Below are 24,595 nucleotides of genomic sequence, written 5' to 3' on the forward strand. Positions count from 1 at the left end.
CCGTGTTCAATGCGCTTTGATCCAGCCTGATTTTGATTCTCCTGACAGGTGGTGTGTCTCCTCCATTCGCGTGATGAGTCTCGTTTCACTTTATCACCCTTCATCGTGGAACGCAGACGAGCCATAGAGTAGTTACTATTATTCGTACAACGCTTTTATGTCGGCTGCTTTAGCGGTTACGGTGTTTTTAACGAGGAACAATAACCATGAGCAAAATAAGAGGATCGAGGAGCAATGGTTCCCGTTTAAAAGCGCCGCTTTTACAAAGGATTCCATTAAATCGAACGCTTAAAACGCTTAAGCAATTTTCCGTATTCCCTTTTGTCTTGAGTCGCGCATATAAATTAAGCATGAAATAAAACTTGCTATGTATATACAGCTGTTTATGAATATACAGATACTTTCGTCGATTCGTAGTAATAGTATGTGTATTTTATCAAAGTGTGAAAATTCACGATGAACTAGTGCCTACTTGGGAGGAATACTTGTTACCTTTTTATAGACTCACCAGTTTATAAATCGAAGTTCATTATTTAAAGATGTAGCAACAGTATATTTCATTATTTACTATATATAGTATGACAGATATAAGTTTACTATGAATATAATTATCATAGTACGAGAAATGTATTTTTAAATCCCATAATATAGAAAAAAAAGAAAAATAGAAACCAAAGAATAAAAATTTCCTTATTTGTACTCTCACCATAATGTTTCTCGAAATTTTCAAATTTCCTAATATCCATATTATATAAGGAAAAGTGACCATCAAATTTCCTATACAGAAACAAAAGATTGATGTCGGAACTGCTGATTATGGGAGCAAATTAGAAGTCGAAGATACACGTGTATGAATAAGCTTAGGTTCGTAGCGACTCGTTTGAATGCGTCTGTCCAGCGTCCACCAAAAGGGCAATAGTTCTGTCGGTCTGGCAACGACAATAGCATGCATTAACCTTTGTGCAGTTGTAACTGCAGTTGCGAGATAGTGCCTCGCCCTTGTCGAGGGTGAGGAAAGGGTCGCCCCAACAGACTGGAGTTCTCTTGGCATTTACAACCATTTCGCGTAATCTCAACGAATACATTCACTGGACAGTGGGCCGGTGTTAAGTGGACGAACCAATTATTGCGCTGTCTGGCCTTCATCCGTCGTACGTCGAATGGCACGTCGATATTTTGCAATCAAATCGAATCTAACTTCGAAGATACGTTTCATTTAGATCGATTTTTACCAATATGCCAATTTACTTGTTATTGTAAGGATAACGATTTAAAGATTTTTAATATATTTATCGATATTAAAATATGGCAACTTGTCAATATAAACATCTTTGCTTATAATTTGGTTTAACTTCATCTCTTACTGTTTTGTTTGTCTTCTTAAATCTCTGTTAATAGAGTTGCAGCATACGAACAAAGTACCGTTTGCGTGCGTCTCGTTAAGCATAAAACGATCATTGTCGCTTTAAGCTGTCGGTATATCACAACAGAGCGATATGTTAGGGTGGTAGGTTTGTTTCCTAGAATTATCACATCATTTTCACCGCCTGTACATCAAAAGCTTCCGCGTTACAAGCTGTAGGTCTCCCTGTTCCTTGGCTCGGCTCTCAGTCGGGTTGTCGACGTGATCTAAGGACGGAACGCAATTACCGACATAATCGCCGAGGTTTCTCCTTGAACACGCTGGTACCGAGGTTCCTGATTCTGATTTTTAGCGATCGCGAAACGATGTCAAAGCATACCCTTATTTACCCTCTTTGGTCCGTGATATTCCGGTTCATCGGATCCGCCAGTTAATAGATAAGACGCATTTCTCTTACAGACACCCGCACCTCTCCAGAACTCAAATTCAAATTATTTGTCCCGTTTCTACATTTATTAACGTTTGACTCACAACGATAATTATCTAAATAGAAAATTCTATTTTTCGTGAATGTTTAACACAGTTGGCCAATTTCTTGTATTTTATGTAGCTATTAATATAGATGTAGAATTTTACTATATATCATAAAATTGTACAGTGTACTGAAGAAATTCGGAATCATTTTATATCGACATATAGGTATCAATGCATTTGCGTAAAAGTGTGTTTTTAGTTTTTTTTTAAATAATTTTTTTATTATATCGAAAAATTGCACTAAGTATAGTAAGTTTCTTGATTTGAAATATTTTTAATTCGTAATTTCCCTTCATGAATATTTGTTCTAGGATATTTAATGGATTTGAAACGGTTATGATTACACGGTTGATTTTTCTTTCCCGAAAATTTCAACCTTATTATAATTAACGGTTAAACTCGCGATTATAGTAAACGAGAATTTAATCTGTTTCTGGGAACAAGCGAAGAGAGAAGATTTTTGGAGAACCTCCTCTACCAAACCGCTGATGATTCGCAATTAACTTACATGGGAGCTGTTCAACGCTAATTAATAAGTACGTCAAGAGCTTATGGTTCTCCCTACAATTAGGTTATTTTCAAGTTTCCGAGTTTCTGAAATTAACGATCACAAAATTCAATTTCTGACATATCGGTGAATGCCTATCGAGCTTCAACCAACTATATTCAATCCTTGATGAATTTACATCTTGCTAAGGTAACTTATATCGTTCTTTACACTCTCCTAACCCAATTCTGTAACATTCCTTATTTTGCGTGTATTGTAACATAATGATTTAACACACCTGTTGAATTATATTGTGGAAATTCGAATGTTTATGAGAAATTTATGAAGATATTTCTATAAGGGAGGTATAATATAAAATTAAATATAAATTATTCAGAATATCGATATATTCCAAAAACAAACTGAAAAGATATGAATTTTTAACTCCAGCAAAAGTGCTAGAATGAAATTATCAATATATTCATTTTATTGATACAAGATATTAACGTAATATTAGATCTGTTTTAATGATTGTAGAAATAACAGGTATATTTATACATCTTCATCTAACACTTGTACCTTTTTTCTCCTTAATAAAAGTATAGTAAACTGTGTCATCTTCTAAAAATTCGCAGTCTAGGTATCATTTATAGGGAATAATGTAAATGTCGGAAGCGGTAGTATTTAGAATCGTCGAATTTAGTATTTTGAAATTTAAAAGAATCGATGGTGTGCAGAATGTGTGAGAAAAATATCGAGCCCTTAACGGGAGAATTCGCTCCCCATATGGAAACATTAAGTGCTGGCTCTTGTACAGGACTTGTTCGTTAGGTGACCGTGGTGCGATCCTGGGGTTGCTAAGCACATTATGCTAACCCTGTGACAGCAGACGATGCATTAGCCCCGGGATTCGGAGTTAAAGCGAAACGAAAAGTAATGTATGTAAGGCCGTTTGTCAAGATTCCGAAATAAATTGTTTTGCTTTGTTTAAACTTACTTGATAAAGGTTCCGGCTTAAACGCTGTCAGTGATTAATCCCCGTGTATACCCCGAAATTTCCGAATTTTTCACGTTACGAAATCCATTTTTTAATATTTATTAAACTCTGTTTAACCTGCTTTTATAACAGTAAAAGGAAAAAAGATTGAAATTTATTTGTTTAATAAATTAGGAATTTTTTAAATTTATTCAGGTAGTTGGCAAAGAGTGATTAAAAAATTTAGAAATTTATTTAATATGTTTCTTTAACTTATATAAACTGACTTTATATATGTTTAAATAAATAGGTAAAGTACAATCAACAAATAAAGTATGTCATTTGTTTGTATAATTTTAATTAATAGAAAAGATTTGTTATCATATAAAAGAAACCCGATGAAATGGAACGAAGAAGAAGTGTAAGTGGAATAAAAAGATTGAAAGGACGTACGTCGATAGGATTACATCATGAAATAAATATAAGGAATGCAGATGTAACGTAGCAGAAAGTCTATTTGAGCTCGAGTCTATGATTATAGACAGGCTTCCTGATAAATTCATGAGATGCTCATTAAATCCCTTTATATTCTCTTTGCTAGTCCCTTTCTGTCATCGACTTATGGAACAATGCTTCGAGCGCTGATTCTATTCAATGGAATCAAATTGTCAGATAGAAACTTTACTTAATTACGTTTCAACTTCTATCACGATTTGCTTTTCATTATTATGATAATTACACGTTAAATGCAAGTGTAATTACAACATAATCTCTCGTAAATATGCACTTTTTATGTTAATACGTAAATAAAGACACGATAAATTAAGGAATTAGAATTAACTCCTGTTCAATGGTAAACAATTCTTGAAAATGAAAACAACCAAATTTGTCGAAAGTGTGATTCAAAATTTAAAAATTTACTTTTATGTAACATTTTTCGAATTTTCATTTCATTAAAGATTAATATATAGATACAAAAATGCGTAACAGATAATTGTTGAAACGGTTAGGAACAAAAAAGAAAAATACGTAGAAGTTCGAGTATATCGAATCTGATCGACTATTCAGTCATATTCCAGCAGTATTGAATTACTAGTAAGAGAAAGTAAGCAATCAGGCTTTAAATTAACGCAACCCGCGACTGAAAGCATCGAATTTAACGCTCTAGATTTCGATAGTCAAACGTACCTTTGACATCAAGATCCCGTTAAATTGATCTGATCCACCATACATTAATTACATGCTGGGTCCTGACAATTAAACGGTCCCAGAGTTCATTAACTAAATGGATCAACTCCAAGGCCCCATTCCGCGAACTGAATGATCCACAAACTCTATGGTTAAAATCATTTTATATTAGGCCTTTTATGTGAGACATTAAGTGCACGATCTTTCTCTTTATATAGTAATAACATTCTTTGAAATTACCAATTTATGTGTTAGAGATTCGCAAAGTAAATAGTACTTTAAGAAATCTTAAAGTACTATTTAAAATTTCTTTCGTATTCTTTTATTTCTGAAAAGACGCAAGGACGTTTTTCTATATAGGGAGCATCGTAATTAACATGGTGATAGCATAATAACACGACAACATATTTTGAATCGTTCAAGCTATTTTTCTATGAGTTTGACGTATATGAATCGACAATTTCAAAAGTTCTCGTTTTATATCTTGGAAAGATCGTACGTTTAGGTCTTAAGTTTCTTTTCTTATCAAAGTTAAATTATTCTAAACAAAAGTTTATCATTCTAAACCAAAAATGATAATACAGATTGAATAAATAGAATAAATTTTTTCAATTATTTTCTATCACTATATAATGATGTGATGTAATGAACATTAATAAAGATCGTGTATTTAACGGTAAGCTAATATCTCTGTAACAAACAGGATCTAGAATCGACGATTCAATGCCAGAGATACGAGCTGATGACAATCACCTCTGAATAAATCGCGCGGTCGAAGGCAGTAGAAGAGAGTTTTCAGAGTCACGCGTCGCGGAAGGCTGGTGAGGATTCCGGAATGGTTTACGGGAGGATCGATTGGGAGGAGGGACGATAGAGAGAAGGTAAGACAAACTTTCGCCCGGCTTGGGGTGCACGTTTCTTCCTTCCCCCATGCTTCGCCCGCTTTGTTCGCTCAGAACCGATCCACCTTCAGCGCCGTAGTCGTCGTCTGGGCGCGTTTCGCAGTTGAGCGGCGCGCCGCTCTAAGGAAACTGATATTGCCGGCAATATCCAGTTGTTTGCATTGATTCGGGCTGTCTGAGAATCCCGAAGAGCTATTTCTATCTCTGGCTCGGTCTATGCCTGCTTTCGAGGCTTCGCCAGCGAAAATTCAGCCTTTTCTCTACGCGCCTATTCCAACTTTTTCTTCTTCTTTCCTTTTCGAGCACGTAGATTATTGGAAGAGCTACCGACAAAAATTTTCGCAATTCCAAACTCGTTTTCGTTCAACGTGTCTTTGTCTTGGCTTGTTTCTTCTTGTAGTTGTTGACGTTCTTACGTGGCGCACGGTGGCCTAGAAATTGAAATTTCATGGCTGATTTTGAAGTTCAAAAACAATTTGTTTCTTCTATTGATTTTATTTTCAAACTTATTTTATCGTAAATTTGTTACTTCATTTGCATCTTGTCACTGTACCAATCACATAAAGCAGTTAAATAAGTTATACGTTTTTTGTAGTCATTGTATGTAATGTTAGTTTGGTTTTCGATTAAAAGCAGAGGATAATAGATGATATCATATCGTAAAGATCGTAACCGTGACGTTGGAGAGCGAGGGATCTTAACTTTCCACCGAACGGCACTCGATAATTCATGGTAAGAAGGCTTAAGTCGTGCATCCACGCGAGAGTACGAGAGTGGCGCCGGGACGCGTTCAGACGCTGTCGTCTAACAGGTGCCGATGGATATATCATCCGAATGGTGGGGTAGTTTGCATTGGGATACCCCTTGTCGTTCCTATAGGATGGTGACGTCAGCCGGTGATAGATCGTCTGAATTTTAGGCACCCTACTACGTTCCTACCACGTTCCTAGATGCGCAACCAGCTTCCATGAATATTTTTTCCTACCATCAAACTAGTTACACCTTTCCTATAATATAAAATTAATACCCTGCGTCACTCTTTCTCTTTATAATCGGTTGTAACGTAATTTAAAATACTCTATTTCTCTCTATACGTAATAAAAAAAAACTATTTGTTGGAAATAATTATAGGAAATTCGAAGGTAGAAGACTGCACAGAATGCGCATCAAATACAAAAATATATAAAATATACAAAATAGAATAGTCATGGTAATATTTAATAAATAAATTACTATTTAGGTTTATTTAAAAATGTTTATGAAATATTGAATTGCATAAATATCACAGTTTAGAAATAATTAATTCCAATATTCAATATTTCAATATTGAAGTAGCGAAATAATTGGTAAAAGTTGCTTAAACATGATGTTCGAAGATATAAATGAAATAACTTATTGCTATTCTATTGACATTATATTTATTTACACGCGTCGTTTTGGTCGCACTTCGGTATATTCGAAGCTTGGCTTTGCTAGAGTCACAGCTGATGTCTATTTAAATCAAATTGCGTGTCGCTCGATGCGTTTGTTTACACGTGTTCAGTTTCCTTTGGATCTTTATGTAAACTAGTCTCGAATGACGGTTGAGTCCGCTAGGAATAATTTCTCGTTCAACTGGGAAACGATAAATTTCGACTAGGTTAGGGCAAAGGGGCCTACGCTGCTGATGTCCTGCAAGTCAGGAAACACGGTTATTTACAGAGCTCTGTTGCAACAGTAACAGACAGTGTATCGTGGCCATTTCCCCTCAATTGGGTTAAGCCTAAACCCCGGTTCGCATGATGGTCAGGTTCAGACTTCTCGTGTTCTGAGCGCATCACGGGCTTACGTTTCCTTTGACTATGTATCAGTTTTGCCTGCATTTCCGTTCGGACGATACACAGCTCCTGGACGTTGTTTCCGTAAGAAGTCTGCCAGATCGATTGTGAGAAACTAGCTGTTTTTTTAACCGTAATTGAATAACAGCGAAATTAATGCGTACGTATCTGGATAACGAACATTGCTCATTTGTTGCAACAACGAGATAAATAAAAATTTACAGTTTTTAAACGATCTTATGGGTTATAACATTGTTGAAGGAAATGAGCTAGAGTTGGAATTCGATTGGTTGTTTGGAGAAATTACATTAGAGTAGATATTAAACAGGAAAAGGCATACCATCGTTTTATATATGAACAAAAGCCCGAACTTTGGCGTTAGATTTTAACGTTCTTTCGTACACTTGGTGCAAAATAAATTGGTTCGTTAAAATTCTGTTATATAAATATAATGGTGTCGAGGCGTATGTTTCCATTGAACGTGTAAAATACAATAAATTACGCCTATAAATAACAGGTCCACGCGAGAAACTATACCGCACAGTGTTGCGTAGAAACATAAATTCACTTGGTCCGATCCGCAAAGTGCTGAAATTTACGGTGAAAGATTTATTAAATCGTTGCCGGAAAGATGAAATATCGTTTATTAATTTATTACTGTATAAAATAATTAAAAAAGAAAATAGAAATATTGCGCAGATAAATCATCTTCCGTCAATGTTATTCGTATTTCTCGCTTGTCTTTTTAATACATCTCTCCATATAGTACCACTCTGTAGAGTAAAATACGATGATATCTATAATAATTTTTATCTGATTCAATGTTAATCGTGGTTGTTACGTTCTTTCGAATGTTCTATTGATTTGACAAAGTTGACTAACATTGTGAGAATTGTGTCAGATTTATGAAAGAAATTCAAATGTTACTATTAAAGGACGATTGTATGTCATCACGGTGAATAAAAAATAAGAAAAGTTTGATTGATTACAAGATGAAAAGTATTCAAGGGTTGGTTTCATCACGTTTGAGAATGGTTACACGTCATTAACCACCCTTTTAGTGGATTTCATAGTATATAAGCTGAGGGTCATAATAAATGGCGCCAACTGGATGTCTGGCGTGTCAAATTTGTGATTGATCTGGTCTGCTTCAATCCACTATGTTTCTTTTAAAAATTGTACTAGAATTATTACATATTGCTGTGTCACTATATTCAAGAAAATGAAATTTTCGAAATTCTATTTTGTTTTTAATACGTTTCGTAACACATTCTTATCTATGAAACTTAAGACAGAATAGAATTTTGTATGAAAAGTAGCAGTTTAAACTTTAATAAGAATTGATTTTACTATACCAATGTTATTTTTAAACGTTTAAATGCTAAGCATGACGTTAAAAATTAAATACTTGACTATTAAAAATTATTCGTTTCATCAAATGGAAATGAAATTAATAAAACATTAAATGGTATAAAATAATTGAATTAATTCCGTAAAATCCATGATCAACTTAATTTCTTACGATATTCATCCATAAATCATTAATTACGTACAAATCTCGATACTTCTCAAACAATACAAATGATTCTAATTATAATTCCAATATTATAAATATAATTTCAATTCAAAGTTTTAAACGAAAATATAAGATAAACATCCAATTTGTAATTTATATTCGTCATTGTCGTTTTCCGATGAAAATTTACAACGTTCGAATCGTACTGAATAAATTACGGAAGAAAAAGGGTATTTCTACTGGAAAAACCGTATCTGCAACGAATTTCAGCAGGAACTAACGTATGGTCGTCACACAATCGACGGTTGGTTAACGCACGTGATCCATCTTGAATAATTAAGCAGCGTGGCCGCGTTGATAAAAGTATTCCATTATGCGAGTTGTCCGCCATTCCACGTTGAATCTCTTCCATGGTAATGGCAGTTCCTCGTTACGAGGTTTATTCCAAATGCACTGATCGATCTGCGGTGCTTCAGATACTATAGTAAAGTCTTATAGTGCTATTGGATGAACCGTATGTAATTTAACACGTAATTAAGAATATACTGTAGCAAAATAAATAACCTGAAACTTTTATGCTCTCCATAATTTTACTTTCGTTTAATGCTTTTGTGCTTAATCATTGAAGTTTGGTATTCTTACTTGATATAATATATAATATATAAAAGCGAAAACGACCAATTTTACTTTTTGCTAATTTCTCAATTACATTGCTAAGATGATGTAATATACATAATATAATATAATATCCAATTTTCATGTTTGACTTCCATAAGTTTATTTACAACAAGGAAATGAGACGAATGTCAAAGCGAATTAAAAAATAATGATAATTTAATTTTAAAAGCAAACGAATAAAATAATTTCAAAACTAGTAGTCCGCTTATAGCTATCACAGCTCCATTGCCGATTATCTGAAAATCTTTTAAGGATGCTTCGCATTGGATGTGCTCACGAGCATAAAATTCGTGGAAGATGTACGACATTGGCAGATGTATGGCGGAAAAGCAGGAAGGAAGGAAGCAAAGGGGGCGAACGAACGATGGAACAGCCCTCGACGAGAGCAAACTAATGATATCCATCGATATTAAAGTCGAATGACGCGATGCCACTTACGCAAGATCATCTGCATTTAAATGAAATCCCATAGGTTACGCCTAGACTTCGCTCTTCCGACCATTTCCCACGTTTACCAAAATGCGTGAAATCAATCTCTGGAACGTCGCGATCCGTCCCTTCTACCGGAAATCTTTCTATCACGCGATCCTGCTATTTCGTAAAATAGTTTCTAATAGGTTAAACGCTGCGTTAAGATCCCTTCGCGTGTCGCGTGACGAATCAGAATAGAGACTGAGTGTCAGTTGTTTGGAAGATGGAATATTTGGAAATTACAGTCATTTAAGAATATTTGAAGATTAAAAAACATAATACAGCGTTACTATATCTTGAAATTTGACGACCGATCAATAAAAAATCACATTACTCCACAGAAAACGGATTGTCTCTTTAACTTTCAATAACTGAAATTGATATCCATATCTAGAAAAGCGAACATCAGTGCATTTTTACTACCTGAACCGAAGCTTAACCTACAAAAGCGAGAATTTTAATACCGGAAGTTATTACCAACGTCCGTCCAAGTATTTAGTCGAACATTATGAACGGTTTTATTACGATAGGATTACCTTTTTTTTTCCTTCTCCCGCCCAGTGAAATGACACTCGAGGAGAAAAGAGTCCGTGATTTAGAACTAAGTGAAGTCTTTATGAGAATTTTTAGCATCGAGTGGCCTAGCTTAATGATCACTGGCAGATTAAATGCTAGTTGGCTAACGGTTTTGGTCGATAAAATTGGTCTGCAAAGGGTCAAGAAGGGAGAGGTACCTTTTCTCTATCGATTCTCGTTGCTGCTGCCAGTTCAGCTTGCCTTCTAGAGAACTTTATCAATGGCCAATTCCTAACTCTCCTTCCTTCTTTTCTTCTCTACCGTATTTTAATACGAGTCGGGAACAACCAGCCAGGAAAACAATGGTACTTCAACCAACGTACTTTGGAACTTTGTTTTTAAACATATACTCTCTCCCTCTTTTCTCTGCCTCTCCCTTTGTCTCTTAAAGTATTTGAATGTAAGTAAGTGAATGTTGGAGACTTTTGGAGTTTCGTTTTTGACGAATGTTAAGGGCCACTTCATATATATATATGTCGGATCACGATTCGAATTTTGGGTGCGCGACGACTCTTCATGTGGACTAGCCATCGTTTCACAAAGCCAAGATTTTATTTACACGTATATACAGGTCTATCACTAAGCTTAACAAATAATAAGTACAACTAATAATAAGTCTAACAAACACTAAGCCTAATGAATAATACGATCTACGAATAATTAAATTAAATAATACTATTAGCAATGTTTGAGTTCAAACGAATCCACGGTCACCGGGATAACTCCTTACTAAGCGAAACTAACTTAGACGCAAATGCGATCATCGAAAATGCTCGATGTGTCACTCTCCAAGGCAACCGCAAGAATGCCGGCCTCGTGGAGATTTTTCTCCCTGTACGGTTGCATTTTGTTTTCTATACCCGTTTGGAAGCATCGAGAAGGTTCCAAACGCCGTTGCTAGGCACACTCGTTAGAAGCATCGAGAAAGTTCCAAACGCCGTTGCTAGGCAGTTTCTGCCTGGAGTTTTTTTTACTAATACAATGTATGTCCCATTGCATCGGCACCTCCGAGGCAACATCACACGTGGCCCACTCTCGAGGCCGCATGCCGCCACAACCACATTTCTCGGAAAACACATACAACCACTCCGTTAGATAAAACATCCGTCCCGTGACCGTGGCTACGTTCAGCGACCGATTGTCACCTCGAACCCAATCTCGCTTATTACAAATCTTAAGCAATTACAACTATAATAAAATCTAGGCTAAGGTACTAGAGGATGTTCCCAAAATTTCCAAGGAAATGCTTCGGCTTTCCTTTCATCTCCGACACGGCCATCCTGACTATCACACGTCCTCGGGTGTACCTACGTCAACAAAACAAACGGAAACAAGATTAGTATCATTGTGATTAGCATTCAAAGTGCCAGTTGCATTCTGCGTGCTTTCAGTCGGGTCGTAATGACATGACGGACCATTCTCGATTTCACACCCAAATGGGTCTCATCCTTCGAATCGCACATACTCTCAAAGTTCGTTACATAACCAGCTTCGTAACACGATCGCTGTCAACACTAGACCTGCTCCAGCCTCGTGACATTGTCACTGTCGGTACTAGACCAGCTCCAGCTTCGTGACATCGTCGTCGCTGTCGGTACTAGACCAGCTCCAAATCCGTGACATTGTCGCTGTCGGTACTAGACCAGCTCCAACCTCGTGACATTGTCGCTGTCGGTACTAAACCGGCTCCCAGCTTCGTGACATCGTCACTTCCAGTGCCTGACCGCACTGAACTCCATCCCATGGCCGCACCTGGGCTCATATAATTCTACGATCCTCTGAGATCGGGGTACTCACATCGCCATGGTCACTGTTCTCGTCATCACAACAGACATCCAACTCCGCAGGAATGCAACTATCCGGCATTTTCCTTAACCTGTCATGACTGTACTTGTATGACCTTTTCCCAACCAGTGTTTTCAAGGTATATCGGTCTCCTTCCAGGACCTCCGATATCACGAACGGACCCCTGAATTTTGGGTCCAATTTTGTCTGGTTCCTTTCTTCATTTTGGCGTAGTACCAAATCACCGAGATTAAACCTAACTACTTTAGCTTTGGTTTTATCGAATCTCTCTTTGTCATACCTAGCACTAGTTTCCATCTCTTTTATTGCCTGTTGTCTTACACTGGAGATATCTATTTCTTTTTCCTTGATGTTATCAGGTAGTAATAAGTCATACGGTCTTGCTGCTCTACCAATCAATAACTCTAAAGGACTCGATTTGGTTATGCGGTTGATGGTGCAATTCAAAGCCAATTGCATCTCCCCGATCGCGTCTTGCCATGAACGCCCGGTCGTTTCTACCGTTGTGAACATATTTTTTAACGTGCTCATAACACGTTCTACTTGCCCATTGGCCCTACTTGCACCGGTCGCGATCAAATGAACTTTGATTTGTTTGCTTGCACAGAATTCTTGAAATTCCCGGCCCGTGAAACATCTACCCTGATCTGCTATTATCCGACAGGGACTACCGAACAAAAATACGGCGGACTTAAATGCCTTGATAACGCTAAGCGAATCCAATTTGCGTGTGTGATGTAAGTGCACGAATTTCGTAAAGGCATCGATCAAGACGACGACATACTCTTTCGAGTCATTCTTGCCACTCAGCTTGCCCGTTATGTCCATGTGCACCGTATGCCACGGTATGCCGGTCTTAGGTATAGGATGCAGTTCAGCCTGTATTTTACCTGAACTAGCCTTCGAAACTCTACAAGCATGGCAGTTCTCGACAAATTTGCGAACATACTTCGCCATTCCCTCGAACCAATAATACTCAGAGCTTCTCGAGCGTTTTATCCCATCCTAAGTGCATAATTGACTGATGCACATGGTTGATAACGGACCATCTAAAACCTCTCGGAACAATGGGTAAGCAAAGGGTTCTGCCCTTTCGTTGTATTTTACGGCAAAGTGTACCGGATCGCAGTTCGTAGGTATTCGCGATATCTTCCGCGAGCTCTTCGTTCTGTAATTTATTAACGATTTCGGAGATTTGCGGATCGCGACGTTGTTCCGCTAATAGCCAATCTTCGGAGATCTCGGCCAGATTAATCTCTTTCTCTGCGACCTTGTCTATCATACGGCGATTCAAGTCTACGGGGTTTCGCGAAAAGAAATCTACGTGGGCCATTCGTTTACCCTCTCGATACATGATGTCAAAATCGAATGTTTGCAAATAAGCCCACCACCTATAAACCCGGTCGTTTAAGTTTACTTTGTTGCTGGAGGCTTCCAAAGAATTACAGTCGGTAACTACTAAGAATTTCCGTCCATGTAAGTAGTGTCGGAAATGCTTGACGGCGCTTACTACTGCTAGTGTCTCCAGTTCGTACGAATGATACCTAGATTCCGCGGGACTGGTCCTTTTACTATAATATTCGATGACTCTGTTTTCCTTTTCGACTTTATGCATTAAAATAGCTCCATACCCCTCCGAACTAGCGTCGGTATGTAGCTCTATGGGACGATTGGGATCAAATATCATTAACACCGGCGCGTCGGTCAGAACGGAAATTATCTGTTGTCTTATCTTTTCGTGCCTGTCCGTCCAAGTTATGTGCTTGTTACTAGAAGTGAGTGCGTACAAGGGTTTCATCACTTGTGAAAATTTAGGGATAAATTTTCGGAAGTAAGAGGCCAAACCTATGAACTGCCTAAGCTGTGTGACGGTCGACGGTGCAGGTAAAGAATTCAAAGCTTGTATTTTTCCCGGGTTTGGACGAACTTCTCCGTTACGAATTACATATCCCAAATAAAGTACCGACGTCTTCAGAAAAGAACATTTAGCGAAATTGAAAGAAAATCCGGCGTTTACGAGAGTGTTTAGTACAGTGTGCAACCTTTCTAGAGCTTGATCTATTGAGTCGGCGATTATTAGAACGTCGTCCAAATAAACAACGACATACGAATAAGCGAGGTCGCCTAAGGCCTTGAAAATGGCTCTCTGGAAAACGGCTGGTGCATTTTTCAACCCAAACGGCATCGTCACGTATTCGTATTGACCGTCGGGGGTAACGAACGCAGTATATTCCGTCGAGTTAGGATGAATGGGAATCTGGTGAAATCCGCTAGCCATGTCCAGGCTAATGAAGTATCTCGCACTCTGCAATCTCGCGATTTGATCAGCAATAAGGGGTAAGGGATACCGATCCGCGACCGTATTTTTATTCAGCGCTCGAAAGTCTACACACAATCTGTCTGAGCCGTCCTTCTTCTTCACGAGTATCATAGGGCTCGCGAACGGCGAATTACTAGGTTTTACAATTTGTGCTTTAATTAATTCGTCTATTCTCTCGCGTACTATTCTTCGCTCTTCCTCGCTAAGCCTGTAAGGGCTTCTCTGCACGGTGACGTTGGGATCAATCAGCCGTATTTCCAACTGGCCCGTACTGACGCGAGTACGCGGGAAACCCGTAATGAATGATTCTTTAAATTTTTCGAGAACAGAGATTAATCGATCTTTATCGTTACCGATCACATCAGTGTCAACCTCGTTAATGTTGACCGCATCTTCCGCGACTTTACCACAAGCGTTAACGACCTTTGTTTTACAAATAACGAGGCTATTTTGCGTGATATTTACGTCGAATCCCTGGCTCAAAATCTCGCGACCAATCATGATGTCGTATTTTAGGTAATCGTCAGCAAGGACATGAAAAACTATCTCCAATGTAAGACCGTTAATACAAACAGTGGACAAAATCTGAAGTGTACTCTTAATACAAGTATTCCCGATTCCCCGCATCACTACCACATCGGTTATTCTTTTACCCGAAAATTTCGAGGCTAGGGACTCTGATTAACGAACACTCGGCCCCAGAATCAAAGTAAAATGGATACGACTCACCCAGATGGCTTAATCTACCAGCCGGAGCTTCCACTACACAGGAGTCGATCCGGCGTTCGTCAATGGAATCGTAGTTTCTTTACCGCGATGATGGGCAATTGGGCGCGATATGTCCCTCCTCGTGGCATTTGAAGCAGGTCACCTTCGACGATGCGGCTGGTCGTTTTTCTTTCGGGTTTCGTATATCCTGCTCCTTCCCCGTTTGTGTTTGCAGGCGACACTCCGTTCTCCTATGTCCGTGAGCACCACAGCGGTAGCACTTAATCCGAGGAACTGATTGCCTGCTTCGTTTAGCTTCAGGTTCCGTTAGTGAATTTCTTGGCGAAAATGTCGGCTGATCGTTGTAAGAGAGAATCCTCATTTCATCATGAAATTGGTCCTCCGTCCTGATATTATTCGCGAGCGTTAGTCGCCGAAAGCGTCGATCTTGTGAACTCAGTATATAAAGGGCTAGGGCATTGATCACTTCGGGCATCGTTAGGTCTTGCAACTTCATCTGCAGCATGGAGCGGAGGCGACTACCGTACGCTCCCGGGGATTCAGTCTCCGATGGTCGTTCTCTAGATATCCTTATTAACGCCGAAGCGGCTGTCTCTCTGCCACCAAAACGCGAAAGAAATTGTTCCTTAAACGTTGGCCAGGTAAGCTTTCCACCGAGCACCATTTGCGAAAGCCAATGCGCAGCAGAACCCCTTAGGGCGCCATTTAGAGCGGAAAGTAACGCACTATCTTGCATCGGGTGGTCTTTCAAAATCAGATCAGCATGAGAGCACCGCGCGGATGGATCGGCGCCCGCGCCTTCGGGGTCAAAACGTGGTAACGTTGCATCCTTAGATTCCGTACTCGGTCTTTGCTCCCCCGGTTTGTGCGCTAGCGTCTGAATTAACTCGCGCATAAGGACCATTTGCTCTTGTAGCGCTTTAAACGGTTCTAATCCCACTTCTGATGTCGGATCACGATTCGAATTTTGGGCGCGCGACGACTCTTCATGTGGACTAGCCATCGTTTCACAAAGCCGAGATTTTATTTACACGTATATACAGGTCTATCACTAAGCTTAACAAATAATAAGTACAACTAATAATAAGTCTAACAAACACTAAGCCTAATGAATAATACGATCTACGAATAATTAAATTAAATAATACTATTAGCAATGTTTAAGTTCAAACGAATCCACGGTCACCGGAATAACTCCTTACTAAGCGAAACTAACTTAGACGCAAATGCGATCGTCGAAAATGCTCGATGTGTCACTCTCCAAGGCAACCGCAAGAATGCCGGCCTCGTGGAGATTTTTCTCCCTGCACGGTTGCATTTTGTTTTCTATACCCGTTTGGAAGCATCGAGAAGGTTCCAAACGCCGTTGCTAGGCACACTCGTTAGAAGCATCGAGAAAGTTCCAAACGCCGTTGCTAGGCAGTTTCTGCCTGGAGTTTTTTTTACTAATACAATGTATGTCCCATTGCATCGGCACCTCCGAGGCAACATCACACGTGGCCCACTCTCGAGGCCGCATGCCGCCACAACCACATTTCTCGGAAAACACATACAACCACTCCGTTAGATAAAACATCCGTCCCGTGACCGTGGCTACGTTCAGCGATCGATTGTCACCTCGAACCCAATCTCGCTTATTACAAATCTTAAGCAATTACAACTATAATAAAATCTAGGCTAAGGTACTAGAGGATGTTCCCAAAATTTCCAAGGAAAGGCTTCGGCTTTCCTTTCATCTCCGACATATAATATAATTTTTGTTGGACATTTTGCAACAGATATTTGATTATGCGAGTTGCTGGTAACAGGTTCGTTAAATCGGTTGTTAAATTCAATTATTATTACAAACGCTTTATAGGAAAACAAGAGTATTTGCAAACCTTGTTTGTAGCCATTCTATACAGGTATATCCAATCGCGTTTTCTCAACAAATTTCTCAGATTCGAGAGAAACACGAAAGAATCGGCATTGATGCAATATTACATTAAATTGTTGCCTTTCAGTCAAACAAAAGAGATCGTCATAGAAAAGTTTGATAATTGCAACAAAGAATACATATAATCCCAATACCTTTTCTTTTTCCTTTAAATTCCTCTCACTATAAATCTTTCATTTCTAATCTACAAAAATTTCATTTCCGATCTACAAAAAGACACCACCGTTTTATTTTGAACAGTCGTTTGATTGGAAAGAATTACGTGACGATCGTTCGATCGGATGGATTGGTAGAACGAGATAAACGCGTCGGCGTGTAGAACAATTACGTAAACGAGATGACAGGAGGGTACAAACATCCAGGACCAGAAACATCCTGCGTTCTTACGTTCGTTGGTTTCAGTGTCATTCATACGATCTTAACGTCATTTAACTCGACAAGGTCCTTACGGTGAAACCGCGCGTTTTCTTTACACTCGGCCTTCTTCGTGTTCCTCCTCGACGCGACGACTTGGTCGCTTTCCTCTATGAATGAGGCGCGCACCGAGCATTCATCCTTATTTGCGTTTAGGAGCCACTCCGCAGTGAACGCGAGCAGCAAATTAGACTCTCGCAGAATATTTTTCGTTTGGAACGACTAAGATATCTAAAGAGGATTAGATCTGTAAGATTCTGATTATATATTTTTACGATAAAATTTCTACAAAAATTTTAATTCTCAAATGCATGATTCGTTCAAATGTAAATTAACTTTGAAATTGCCAATTTATGTACCATAAAACAACATAGAAAAATTATTTTCTGAAGATATTTCATCTCTTTGTGTTTTTTTAGAAATTTGTTGCTATACATGATGGATTATAATTGTCGTAACTGCAATTAAGTTCTACTGTTTTAATTGTGATGATATGAATAAAATGAACATATGAATAAAAATATGCAGTCTAGCAATCACTATACATAATTGGACTGAAATTGCCACCATAAGCATGAGAGTAATATTTTCTATGAATATGGATCGTAGAGAGAGAGAGAGAGAGAGAGAGAGAGAGAGAGAGAGAGAGAGAGAGAGAGAGAGAGAGAGAGAGAGAGAGAGAGAGAGAGTGTTCTTCACAAATGCGTATGAGTGGTAGCCGTCAGGCTATTGAAAAATGAAAGAAAAAATACAGACGAGTATGCATTTCAGCCTAGTGCTATCTTCGATATGAAACCCATGGCAGAGCGAATATACCCTTTCTACGAGAGCGTAATGACAGAAACTTGTTACGGGATGTGCATGTAATGAGACTTCTATTGACTTGTTACTATGCATGTAATGGATCAAAGCGGTATTCATCTAAAAATTTAATGCCAAAATGTTGTATGATTTGCTTTGTCCAAGCGTGCATAGATCATTTCTGTTTATTTAACTGTTAACACGAGCATATTAATTATAATCTATTATCTATATAATCTACTAGCTTCGTGGCCATATTTGGGTAAATTTTACTTAAAATAAAAGCATTTTAAAATAACAAGACTTTTAAATTATTTTATTTATTTATTTTTTAGAAACTACGTCTGACGAAATTTATTAGCAAAAACATTTAAACCAATACAGAATGAAATAAAATATTCTTTCATCTGATAGGTAAATAATGAAAAGAATCTAGGAAAAATCGTTTGTTTATTGAGAATCAGAATTCATTCCTCGGTCAAGACGGCCACTCGGTGTGCAAATATAATTAATCGGACCGTAATAATCATAAGAAACTGTCAGAAATCTAAGCCTTTCGATATTACTGGTAAGACCGTTAATTGGTATAAAACACCTCCAAGTTAGGAGGTTCCTTATGGTTATTGCTCCATCAGGTGGAAAATGAGAAAGTCGGATTTTTCCCATGTTCAACGGTCATTTCCACCCGCAAGCGACCGGTGCTGGGGCGACCAACACCCAGCAATAACTTTCCCCTGCGACAGCATCGTCACCGAACTTCATTGGTTTGTCATCCTTATTCTCTATGTCTACAAAGTTGTTGAAATAAAGTGTAAATTGTAACCTGTTAACTCCGTGTTATAATCAATTCAACCACCTCTATTATCCTAAACGAAATAGGAGATCGATCATTTCGTGGCGTCGATTGTATAATCGTAACGAGAATTTATGCACCCGTCGACGCGCTTCCTCGCGATCACGTCTCTCAGCGAACGGTCAAACAGTGTTATATTTTCGATTCAAACAAAATTAAATTGTCGAATAACAATATTTGTTAGTCTCTAATTTAAGATAAGAGATGAATAAATTGTAAGTAACTTTCGATGAGAAGGCTTGTAAATCGACTGTGCAATAACGATAGGAACCGTGAACATGCCAGACGGGAAACACGTTGGGAGCTGCATTAGAATCTCTTCCCCGTCTTTGCGTTCGTCTAGGACAACCGTAGCTTCCAATTATCTCGCGACACTACCCCTTTATTGCGCGCTCCCTCGTCGTTCATCCATGCGGTTCTCGTCGTTCCTAAACGAGCCGTCGTACTTGATAAAAGGATGTCAACCGCCGCTTTTAAGCGCCGTCATTGTACTTCTTAGCGAGTTAAGAAGGTAATTTATCATTTTGATCGTCGCAAAAATATCGATAATTTTCGCAAGCATGGTACTTGTTATAATATTTAATGGATAAAATACATTCCTTTAATTAAAATTTACGACAATATAAATTTGCATAAACATCTGTGGACCACTTGTCGCTCTAACAATCGACATCGGTATTATCTAACATTAGAAGGTGATTTAAATATTATTTCCATACATTAACAATTAAAAGTTTGCCTAATTTATCATTTCAACCCTTCGTCTCTAAATTCTTCTATTTCCACCGTTCCATGAAATATTGTCACCTACGGAGCCAGTAATGATCTTAAAAATTCGCGGGTCATCCTAACGAAGTACGACGTAAGTGCAATTCGCTTTAGGTGACCGATCGTGCTCAGAATCGAAACATCGTGTTCGTCTAGCTGCCTTCGGATTTTCAGCCGCCTCCAGGTTCGATGACATCGAACAGAGCCGCCGATTCACCTTTTTCGATCCCACTCTACCATGACTAATCTAGGTTTCCGTAACGCCTGGCAAAAGACGGTCCGGTAACTGTCGCAGCTTCTTTTGGCTGCCGATCACGTCTTGACCGCACCTTGTCCCATCGAATCCCACCCTCAGAGGTTGCTGGTCAACGTACCGTGAAGCAGCTTGATTGTCCATATTGTCCAGTCACGCTAAGTTATGGAGATTCTTAATGCTAACCGGGTCGTTCTTAACGCGTCGCCGCTCTATCAAAGGATTCAGCTTTATTCGAGTATACAGTTAAATATGAAGATTACGAAAGAGGAATGTTATATACAGTACAAATGTGCAGGCTATACAAAATATTAGCATATGCCCTTATTTTTTAATGAAGTGTTTTTTTTTTTTTTTTTTTTTTTTTTTTTTAGCAAACAGACATTTCATTTGTAAAGTATCAGATTTTGAGAAGAAATAGAAAACCTGAGCATAGACGTATATAGAAATAAGCGGACAGGCGAAATTCGCGGGAAGAAGTACTAATCTAGCTGACTGTACATAAACGATGTACAGAGGAGGCCCTACGTGGCGGTACGTAATATTCAAGCCAAGTGCTCGTGACTACGTTCCGCTTTTATGTACGAGCTAGACGGGGTGCTAAGCTTGTCCACCGCCACCCTCTACAGTCGCCGCAACCACTTGAATTAATCGTGGCGCGTTGCGAAAATAATTATTGCTCGTCGCTTGCCTCGCGTGCGAGCCACGATAATTAACGTTTACACGTCGCGCTCTTAAGCGTTTAAGCTGCGTTTCTTTTCTCGTGTTGCGAGTTACCAACCTCGTCGAAGCGTGATTTCGTTCTTTCTTTCCTTCGCCACGTTTCGAAACGTTTATTACTTTTTTCTCCATTTCTTTTGTGTTTTACTTCGTTATTTTCTCCATTCTCGACGGAATTTCCTATGTGAATGTAGAGAAGATTGTATATGTATTGTATGCAATGATTGTTGCAGATATTGATTCATGGATACATACACTGGCCGGAAAACTTACATCGGTTGGAAAAAGTCTCGTTTCGTTGCGAAATTAATTAAATGCCTTTCAGGAGGTTCCAAGTCATTGTAAGTATCGTTAGACAGTGCTGCAGTAGTTTGTATATTGTTTATTACGTTTTTTGTTGTTCTTCAGATATGTTTTATTGTCTTATAAAGCAGCAAGGCATCGTTGCTTTTGGTTTAACAGGATTAAGTTAAGGATGATTATTTGGAATTTTGAGTGGCCGTCCGTTCATGGCTCGGACGGGTCCTATCCCTTCTTTAGAAAATTCCGAATTATATGTTCTCCCCGAGCTTAATAACTCCGAGGTCAGAGAAAGACCCCAGTCGGGAAGGTACGATGGACAGACGAAACCCAACGGCTGGTAGGGAGAATCAGCAATGTAGGAGGACAGTTCATCAGACATCGTACCGTGCGGGTGAAATACTTCACTCTCAAGAAGATCTTACCACCGCCGTGTTCATAACATCACACTTTACTTTTATACAAGTGCAAATACAGTGCTAGATTACTCTAACACTCGATCTATTACCTCCTTCACCTTCACCTTGAGCGTTAAGCCATTCGCAACAATGATTGAATTGAAAATTAAAGATGAATTAGAGATTCTGTATGGATGTCACCCAGTAAGAAAATGGTACATTCTGCTCATTCCTAACGTCTAAATATTTTCTTCTTTACGATTATTAATTTTATATTTCCTTGTTAAATTAACCTTTTAGTTGTTTCTATAATATTATTATTTCAACTGAAAACGGAAATCCTGTATGCCCTTAACACAATTCCAACCTTATGCAAAGCGAAAGAAAAAAGGGCAAAGGAAAGATGAGAGAAACCATACTTCTTACGTTTATTTGAACCTTTTTACTTCTAATAATTCCTCTGACCACTAACTTTTTCTTCTTAATTTAAACTTATTACTTCTCCTATCACACTATTATACTAATTAAAAATTCCAACCTTTTTCAGAATAAAAAGCAAAAGCCCTTTCAACAATGAAGGAGAAACTATGTTTCTTACGTTCATTTATCCTTTTTACTTCTACTTTTTATTATCACTAATTTTTCATCTCCTCTTTAATTTATACCCTGTTAAATTAACTCTTATTATATTATTATTATTCCAATTAAAAATTAAAATTTTGTCTGTTCTTAATACAATCCCATCTGTCTGAAAGTAAGAAAGAAGAAACCACGGAGAAAGAAAAAAAATTCAAGAAAATGAAGATAAACCGTGTTTCTTACGTTTATCTAACGCGTAAAAATTCGAAATCCGTGCGCGAACCAGCACGTTGCCACGTTGAACAGAGTTTCCTTTATCGTGGCTGAATATTCATACAGTTAAATGGGATTTTTCTTCGCACGGAAGAAGCGAGAAAGAAGTTTCCCGTGCGGGCGTTCTCTCGCGTGTACGTAAAACAGCTATCAGTTTAATTTCTTAGCAAGAACAAGCCGGATAATCGCGCGGCAGTCTGCAAGTAGAATTAACCCGTCAAGCGTCAGTCGTTGGTAAGGTAACGCGGTCAGATAAGGGGATAGAAAAATGTTTTGCTATTTCTGCCTTGGCACCTTGAAACCGATTTCGCATCTGCTTCATGGTAAACGTGCGCTTAGTGGAAAATGCAACACGTAACTTGATAATTCCCATCTTGGAGCTCGATTTGAGGTTGATACTTGCACTTGTGCAAACGATCACTTATTATTTACGTGCACACGAGAAGCTGCTATCAAGAAGAGAAACGATCCTCGTTTAGATACGCAGCCAAAGTCATGGTAAAATTATTGCAACGATTGAACGTCTGCGAGTGTCGGAATCGAGTTACGTTTGATGTTATACGTTGAAGATTGAGAATCTAATTATGAAATTGTAATACTGTTCGTTCAAAAGAATTTTCCTTTTTTAATATTTCTTCGTGCCCCTAATTAAGTAAGATTAATTGATGTAGCATGGTTGCGTATTAAAATTTCGATAAAGAACGTGGTTTGGAGAGGGCTCGTTTTGTTCACACGTCGCAATCACATACCAGATATTAGTTTCTACGAAGCACGACACGACAGAACTATTCTCATTGCAAACCAACGCTAGTAATGTTCTCAGTCACGTATTTGTATACTTTGGTTACGTACGTGAGTACAGGCTCGTTCACAAATTGTTACAACTTTCATCGTTTACGTACTAAAACATTGTAACCATCACGATACGTTATAATTAAATCGTGGATATATTTACGCAACTCTATATTTTTTTTCAAATATAATTAAGAAAACGGAATCTAGAGAATGCTTTTATCAAGCAAATATTATAACGAGTATTATACTTTGGATATTCTATATGTTTTAAGGTACTATGTGCGTTCTGTACATTTTTGCAACTTTAAACGTTTCGTGCATGTGTAAAAATCTGCAGTCTAATTATAACAGACGCAGCATTATTTCTGCTTGCATGTAAAAGCTTGCTCGAACTAAATTTCTGACTAATTGTAAGTCAGAGGAAAAGCTGCGTTTTATGAAACATTCGTATATCACTCATGAAAAAGACTGTAGCACCTTACGGAAGCGCAAGATGGTCGGGGGTTGGTTTAAGGCGCGGTAAGGCGGGTCGAGTTAAGGTTAGGCAGGGGATGTTTCCTCGCAATTACGCGAAGCTACATCCTCCCGTTGCTTTATAGACCGTCGGTTACTGGAACCGCCGCCCATCCTCCTGGATTCCTCGGTTGCTTACGATCCGACAAATATCCTTAAAGACTATCCGAATCGTATGTTCTCACCTCTACGTACGATTAAAGCGGATACTAATGATACATGGAATGAAAATTTTTCTTGCTTCGTAATTGCTCTGTAACGAACTTTATAATCATTAAGTGATAAAATATATTAATTATGTTTTTAAGATGAATTTCTATTAATCAATGAAAGATTAATTAAGAAAAAGCGTTGAAAATTCATTGATAATACGAACGTGTCTTATTCTTTCATTGAGATAATGTCGAACTTCATATATCTGCTGCGCTTATTCATCAGAGTTAGTTTCGTTGTTTCATTGTTGCTTATTCTGATCTTTAAAAAACTTGTTCGAAAGACATAAGAAAATAATCGTTATAATTATTATTCATTATTCTAAAATAGTATAAAAAGTATCCTAGGAACTTTGTAATGACTTCAATAAAAAAATACTCCGTATTGCTATCAAGAAACGTTTGAACGGGCCGACG

The 24,595-nt window shown here is 38.2% G+C and overlaps 1 long non-coding RNA gene across 2 annotated transcripts in view; it reads left to right on the forward strand.

Moving 5' to 3' along the window:
* Positions 1–24,595, forward strand: part of LOC138190200 (uncharacterized) — a 117,365-nt gene that overhangs the window by 73,944 nt on the left and 18,826 nt on the right. Inside the window, exon 3 of one of the 2 annotated variants that reach the window (XR_011176230.1) lies at positions 5,252–5,429. The exons of the other annotated variant lie outside the window; for it this stretch is intronic. This is a non-coding gene — a long non-coding RNA (uncharacterized LOC138190200). The remainder of the gene's footprint in view (positions 1–5,251; positions 5,430–24,595) is intronic. 2 annotated transcript variants of the gene reach the window in all.

The sequence above is a fragment of the Bombus flavifrons genome, chromosome 3 (genome assembly GCF_040668555.2).
Source record: "Bombus flavifrons isolate JBK064 chromosome 3, iyBomFlav1_principal, whole genome shotgun sequence".
NCBI classification, from domain to species: Eukaryota; Metazoa; Arthropoda; class Insecta; order Hymenoptera; family Apidae; genus Bombus; species Bombus flavifrons.